At 44.7% G+C, this 7,991-nt stretch overlaps 1 pseudogene; it reads left to right on the top strand.

Annotated features, from left to right (window-relative positions):
* Nucleotides 1-236: 236 nt before the first annotated feature.
* LOC123039629 (uncharacterized) lies at nucleotides 237-1,714 on the top strand (annotated as a pseudogene).
* The last annotated feature ends 6,277 nt before the right edge of the window (nucleotides 1,715-7,991 follow it).

Below are 7,991 nucleotides of genomic sequence, written 5' to 3'. Positions count from 1 at the left end.
CTTGTCATTCTCACATGTTTTTACTAGGAGCCCAACTTGTGTATTACATGGGGTAGTTTAAGGGTACATGTTAGCAGTCTTTTGCCACCCACCCTTGAACTCATTGCAATTATTAGTTTAGGGAGTTTTCTATTGTGTGTGAAACTATGAAAGACTAGACAAATGCTAGTTAATTTGTCCAGACTCCACAGAGATAGACCAGTAGCTCCCCTCATCGGTTGCTCTTCTTGCTTGCCATGGAGGTTGCCATATTTGTAGTCACGGGTGAACTAGTGAGCCGTTTCATCTCCTTCCTGAAGAACAAGTACTACTCACCCTTGAGCGATGCACAATCAGAGGAAAAGCTGGTGGGGAGATTGCAACACCTCCTGATGAGAGTCAGCATCATCGTCGAGGAGGCAGATGCGCGGTACATAACAAATTCTGGGATGTTGTTGCAGCTAAAGATGCTCTCGGAGGCCATGTACAAAGGATACCGCGTGCTGGACACCTTGAGGTACCAAACACTCCAAGACAGTGCAGGCTTTGATGAGGTTAGCATCAACGACTCATCTAGTAGCAGCTCGTATCTATCCATTCCTTTCAAGCGTTCTCGAACAAGAAGTAAGAAGGATGACAGGGCCATGCGCCTCGAGTCAGATGGTGCTTTGGAAGGCTTAGAAATTGTTGTTGCTAACATGGCAGAATATGTTGTGCTTCTGGCTGGATGCGAGCGCCTGTCTCATAGGGTATATGATGTTTATCTTTACACTAGCAACTTCATGTTTGGCCGACACGCTGAAAAGCAAAAGCTCTTGAGCTTCTTGTTGGAGCAGAACAGCCCTCCTGGTGATCATGCACTAGCAGTTCTTCTGGTCATAGGTGGTGTTGGAGTTGGAAAGAAAACATTGCTTGCTCATGCTTGTGGCGAAGAAAGGGTTCGCTCACGCTTCTCCTCTATTTTGAACTTAAATGGAGACAACCTCTGACCATACTTAACCATGGAGGGAACATGTTTGGGACGATGTTGGTAGTTATTGAGTTAACTTCTAATGTAGGTGATGATGATTGGAAAAAGTTTCATTCATTTCTCATAAGAATCAGCAGAGGAAGCAAGATCATAATCATAAGTAAACTTAAAAGATTATCCCGGCTTGGATCGGTGCAGCCTATTTTCCTAAGTGCTCTGTCCTATGACGAGTTGAGCTACCTTTTCAACACACTGGCATTCGGGAGTGTATACCACACTGAACATCCACGGCTAGTACAGCTAGCTGATGAGTTTGCCAAGGAGTTGCACAATACACATAGTTCACTCCTTGCAGCAAATATGTTTGCCGATGTGTTGAGAAGGAACCTCAATGTTCACTTTTGGCGTTGCATACTGGACAAGGGGCTAAGACACATTAGAAGAAACCTCTCCATGTATGGTGCGCACCCAAGCAAGCTTATAGAACAAGGCCATCCAGTGGACATAACAGATTTTGCTTCACATCCACTTACCATGACAAGTTATACTGCTAATGTTTCTATCAAGGAAGAATCACCAAGTGTGACACTAGGGGAACTTCTAGCAGATCCTAGTGTTATACCCAAAAAAGATTTTATTCTAATTTCATGGGAATCAAGGATACCACCTCATAACTCATTTGCTCATTTTGTTAGAAGTTGTGTCCAGGACACACATGAAGGTAGTTCTTTGCCAGGGAGAAAGCGACGAGGAGTGCCAATCTAATTTTGTTTCAAACTCAAGTAATGTAACTCTTGTTCTATTTTGTTTTAGAACATGACAAAACAATGTGATTTATGTGGCTAGGGACTAACTTACGGGTTCATGTATACCATTTAACTAAATGTAGTACAGATCTCATTTATTACTACAGTAGACATGTATGTTTTATGGCATCCAACAATTCCCGTGCAGTTCTTAACAAATCTAAAACATAACCTATATAATCTAAAGCGACATTATCTACTACCAGTAAGGAAACTGAAACATAACTACTCCCTCCAAACCATATTTTTTGACGAGTTGTACTAAATCAGTGACAATTAATATAAATCGGAGGGAGTATCAAGTAAGGGGTCTATGCATCATCATCATTGCATACTTCTGGTTAGAATTTTGTTTTTGCCGATGAGAGTAGTTTTGGTGTACCCCCGCACGAAAGTACAACAACACATTTCGAAAAAAATCTGAAACTTTGTGGGAAAGATCATGAACAAATTTTAGAGGTGCTTGCACAGTTTGGTGGTCAAATGATATTCGAGGAGCTCTGTACAAAAAAAAATACAAAATTACTCAAAATATATGTGCAGTGTTTGAGTAAAAAAATTACAGAGCTCCAGGATGTCATTTGACCACCAATCTTTGCAAGCATCTATAACATTTGTTCACAATCATTCTCACAAAGTTTCAGATTTTTTCAAAATGTTTTGATATGTTTTCGTGCACCCGCGTTCAGCCACTATTTTCCCTTTGCGGATATAATTGTCGGCATACATATAAGCTTGTAATTGACCAACTAACAATGCTATGTTTTGTTCCACTCTATCAAATCAAGCAAGGACAACACTAAATACATAGGTTGCGCTGTTGAATCGATTTGGATGCCACAAAAACTTGTTGCCATGCTCCAACATATGTGGCCACGTTTCAAGAAAATGGTTCGATTAAGAAATCTGCTAGGCGTCAGGGTCATTCCTTGACAAGCGACTTCCCCTTTTTTGTGAGATTTTCAGAAACCTAAAAAGATTTGAATTAAAATAACCGACCATCTCGAAGAACAGAGCACTCATTTGGAGGCATATTACATCTGCAAGGCTCACATCACATGTCGCTACCGTCAAGGCACCCATGCACCCGCAAGCCCTTGAGGTGCTCGTAGTTAGACATAAGAGTCAATTACATTGGTGGTGCTAGAACTTGGCGCAAACGGTCATTTTCGTGCTAGAAATTATGGCATACATCAAAGTGGTGCAAAAACTTGGCTTTGATGTGCAACTATAATGCTTATCTCATTTTTGCGTACATAATCGGCGCTGACTAGGCGCGTGGGACCCGCTGTCAGCTACTGGACTAAGAGAAGGGGGGTGTGACTTGTTTTTTCTAGAAACACCCTCAAAATATATTTTTTCACAAAGAAACCCTCTTGGCGTGGGAGAGGTGCGATTTTCTTCACCTCTATGAATAGTGGGTTCCACCTGTCAGGTGAGAGTGAAAATTAAACAAAACGTGCAGATTCTAGGTCTCGAACACACAACAGAAACTTGGACGCGTCTAGCGAACAGTTGTTGGCTTGCTAGCGCTTCCCAGCAGCCGGACCTTTTTGAAAAGTATTTGACTCCCCCATCTGATTAGGAAATATTTTTATGGGGGTCCCAATTGGCTAAATGGAAACAACTTACCAATAGTGTATTAAATGATCCGCATGCATTCGGTTGTGGCTTTTTTTCTTCATGGCGTGGATGACTATCTAGCATTTAATTCACAATTTATGAATTTTGAAAAGCCATAACTTTTAAACCACGAATCCGAATTAAGGTCCATTTCCACCGTTAAAATCCTTGTGATGTGCTCTTCGAAACTAGATCTCGCATTGGTAGTTTCGATAAAAAAAATTGTGCAATTTCAGTACCTGTTTTGTGTAACCATCTAGCAGTGGATGTGCAACTTTGCACCTATCCTGTGGACGTGCAGTTTTTACGGATGGCACCTCCACCCCCAAACTACCCACTTGAGTGAGATGTGCAACTTCATCTCTTACCGAGGCCAACTGTCTAGTAGTTGATGTGCAACTTTCCTCCTACCTGTGGATGTGCTTTCACTATTTACGGCATCGGCCAACTGCCTAGCAGTAGATGTGCGACTTCATATGCTGCGATGGCCAACTATCTAACAGTGATGTGCAACTTTCTCTTGTATCCCTCGTGGATGTGTAGTTTCCTAGCTAGCACCCGATCCACACCATCCGCTACTAGTGGGATGTGCAACTTTAGCACCCTGTCTATATGCAACTTTTCACTCCCCTCATTAATGTGGAGTTTTCACCATCCATCTATCCTGGCATGTGAGATGTGCAACTTCGTATGTTGCCCCGGCCAACTGCCTAGCAGACTATGTGCAACTCCGTCTGTTGCCCCCGCCAACTAAAACTAATACGTATCCACAAGTAGGGAGGGGAAGGAGTTGCATATCGACTAATAGGCAGTTGGCGTGAACAACAAACTAAGTTGCACATACCACTGGTAGGGGAACTGGGAAGGGTGTGCCAAGATTGAAAAACTACATATCCACTGGTAGGGATGAGGTTTTGCACATCGACTACTAGGTAGTTGGCCCCGGCAGTAGACTAATTGCACAATAGGTTGCCATGGTTGTTAGGTTGCAACCTCATAGAAAGTTGGATCATGCAACTCTAAAAATTAGTTTTGAATTTTTTTGCATCATTCAGTATTAAAGTTGCACAATACACACTGGTGGAAAAAGGGCCTTTGGTCGCGGTTCGCAACTGCCATTAGTCGCGGTTGCGCAACCGCGACCGAACGGGCGCGACTAAAGGCCCCACCCTTTAGTCGCGGTTGCTTAAGAACCGCGACTAAAGGCCCGTCCACGTGGGCGCCAGGCGGCCGTCGGGGCGGAGGACCTTTAGTCGCGGTTCTTCTAGCCAACCGTGACTAAAGGCCGCCGCAGGTTTAGGGTTTTAGCCCCCCGTAAACCTGTTTTCTGTTTACTTTGTATTGTTTTATTTCTTTTGTGCTTTATTTTAATTTTGAAGGAGTTTCACATATTCTACGGTACTACATACATGCATATGAATGTACAATTTCAAACAAATTTGAAATTAGAACCAAAAAGAATTCAAGAGGAATATACAATATATATTCAATATCATCGGATGACCATATACAATTTTGAACAAGTTTCCATACATAATTTAATGCATATAAAGTTCTACGTCCTCGTAATGGTGTTCTCCTTTAGGATGGAGGACTTCCCTCCTGAACCATCCAGCTAGTTCCTCTTGAAGTGGTCGGAAGCGAGCTTCTGGACTAAGCATCATCCGAAGGTTATTCCTCTGAGCATTGGTATCACTCGGAACCCGCTCAGAGGTGTATCTCCGGATCATCTCACAGACATAGTATGCACATAGATTGGTCCCCGCTGGCTGAATATCCTCACCATTCTTAGCCTTTGACCTTTTGAATTCTAGCTCTTTTTTGAATTCACCGACCTTTGTATCTACGAACCGTCTCCAAACCCTAAGAGGCAAAGAAAATTAAATGAACAAGAGAGTTATTAGTTACTTGATATTAGGAAATGAACAAAATAGGCCGATCGATATAGAGCGCAAATGAATGAAAATAATTACTTCTGCAACATTCTTCTCATGTCGCCCCAAAGCTTTGGATCCTTATTCAGAGAGTCGTGGACGAGACATTCTGAGGTGTCAACTTTAATTACTAGCAGAATCCAGTGGAACCTGCGGACACGATGCATGCACAGTACGTCATGCATAACTCATCGATTAGCCGGCCACATACCATGCATGGAGTAAATAAAAGAGAATGTGCTCAAGACAGAAACACTCACCCAAAATGGTAAGGAAATAGAATATCACTTTTGAGTTCCTACTTTGTAAGAAACTGCCACAGGTCTGCCTCCATGTCGGCGGGGTGATGCTCCAACACATATCCATTAACGATGTGTGGGTCAATGAACCCAACATCATGGATGTTCCTTACTCTGCATTCCTTAATCTTCATTCTGCATGTATAATAGCGGACACAACAATATAGTTAGGACATATATATAGTGCAGGCAATATGAACGAGATGGGGTAGAAATAAATCACTTACAGAACATAGTAACTGATGATAGATTTGTCGAGCTCGCGCAGATTGAAAAGCTGGAACAATTCACTCAGATGAATTTGTACATAGTAATGTTTGAAGTGATGCTCATATCTAACTTCCGCATAAATATATTCTTTGGCGTTTTTATTTTTTATGTAACCCTTGTACCATTTCAGCAGACCTTTCATTTGTGGAGGTAGATCCTCTTCCTGCGCAGGCTCGACGAGAGGCCCATTCTTCACATATGTAATTACTACCTCCTTCACTGGCGCCTCATCAAGGCCTAACAGTTCACGAAGAGTAATACCTAAGTTGGCCGCTTGTTCTCTGGCACTCGTTACAGTCAATCCATGTGCTGCTGCAGCTGCTATGATATCGGGGTCATCCGGACCGGCGGCTTTCACTATAAGCGGGGCAATCGATTGTTTACTTTGTTCCCCGAGCTGGGCAACTTGTTTCCCGCTTTTTTTACTTTCTAATTCCGTTTTCTCGGCCTCCTCCAAGGCTTTGTTCTCATGGTTCTCCGCCCGCTCTTTCTTCTCCTTCAACATGAGTGCCTGCCTACGAAGTTCACGTGCATAGTCGTCAGGCAGATTCTTTGCGGCTTGGGACGGTGTGCTCAAAAATGACTTAGCCCACTTGTTTTGCTCATCAGAAAATACTGGCTTGGGCTCGGGCTCTCTTTTCTTCTTGTAGTCCGCCTTCCATTTCTTATGATCAGCAGCCGCGGCCGCGGCAGTTTCCTCGGCACTACGTTCCCAAGGCCTTGTGGGGAGAGGCTTCAGTGATGGCTCCGGTACCTTTGTGGTCTTAGGTACATAAGGGTCCGGGTTAATAATCCAAGACTTCTTCTGCTTCTTTACCGGAGGTGGATTGGGGGGCAGCGTCTAATCACCCGCCGGACGAGGACTGGGGGGCGGCGTCTGATCACCCACCGGACGTTGTGGACTGGGGGGCGTCGGCTGACGTGACGGAGGTGTAGGTGAACCGCCACCACCGTAGGGGGGTGGACTTGTTGTCCTTGGCGCCTCGCCTGGAAACTTGATAAACTTCTTTTGCCATAGAATGAAATGGCGCTTGACATCTCCAAGTCTTTTCTCCCCTTCAGGTGTAGCAATGTCAATCTCCAGGTCCTCAAACCCTTGGACTATGTCCTCCACCGTGACACGAGCATAGCCATCTTGAATGGGGTTGTTGTGGTGGAGTGCTCCAGGTAAACATGGTAAAGCACTGCCGATGGCTACCTTCATGGACATGTTCCCGATAGGATAATACAGATGACATTCTTTCATCTCCTTTATATCGTCCACGGGGTAGCGAGGAGGCTCCGGTGCAGTAATTTCGACCACCAGAGGCTCCGGTGCAGTAATTTCGACCACCAGAGGCTCCGGTGCAGTAATTTCGATCGTCGGTGCATCTGCACCAGCCGGTGGGGCCTCCGTGGAAGCCACACTACTTCTCCGCTGCTGGCTTCTGAGATCCGCTGGATGATCTTCATGCTGCGCCCGAGCTGCATCTCTTTCGGCTACTAGTACACTCACGGTTTTCTTCATCACATCCATTTCCGATGCCAACCGCGCCACAACATCTGCTTCCCGATCCATCTTTCTCTTCTGGCTTCTGTAACCGTACGGGTCATCGTTCTGGGGGAACCCTATTTTCCACGGAATGTGCCCCATGCCTCGTACACGTCCTCCGTGTTCAGGATTCCCGAGGGCTTTTGTCAGCGCGTCGTTCTCTCTGTTGAACTTGATCTTCCCCTCTTGAGCATCCCTCATTGCGTCAATAAGGGCTTGGGTGGGTTTAATTATTTTGCCCCGGTAAACACACTCCCCTGTCTCCGGGTTCAGCGTTCCCCCATGCCCGTACCACCAGCTTTTGGCCCTTGGGTCCCATCCCTCCGTACCTGGACGGATTCCTCGCGCCCTCAGCTCGTTCTCCATCTTCTCCCACCTAGGCTCCCAAAGGCGATACCCTCCTGGCCCCATAATATGATTGTACTCCTTCTTAGCCGCATTTTCCTTATTTTTTTTGATATTTGAATGAACTGCTCCGATTTCTTTTGCTTCACAAATTCTAGCCAATCATGTTTCAGTTTCTCATATTGTCCTTTGAAATCCGGAGTCTTGTTCTGCTTGACAAAGTCATGGGCTAGA

The sequence above is a fragment of the Triticum aestivum genome, chromosome 2B, assembly GCF_018294505.1.
Source record: "Triticum aestivum cultivar Chinese Spring chromosome 2B, IWGSC CS RefSeq v2.1, whole genome shotgun sequence".
Lineage (NCBI taxonomy): Eukaryota > Viridiplantae > Streptophyta > Magnoliopsida > Poales > Poaceae > Triticum > Triticum aestivum.
Note: the sequence above shows the minus strand (reverse complement) of the source record. Positions and strands in the feature narration are given on the sequence as shown.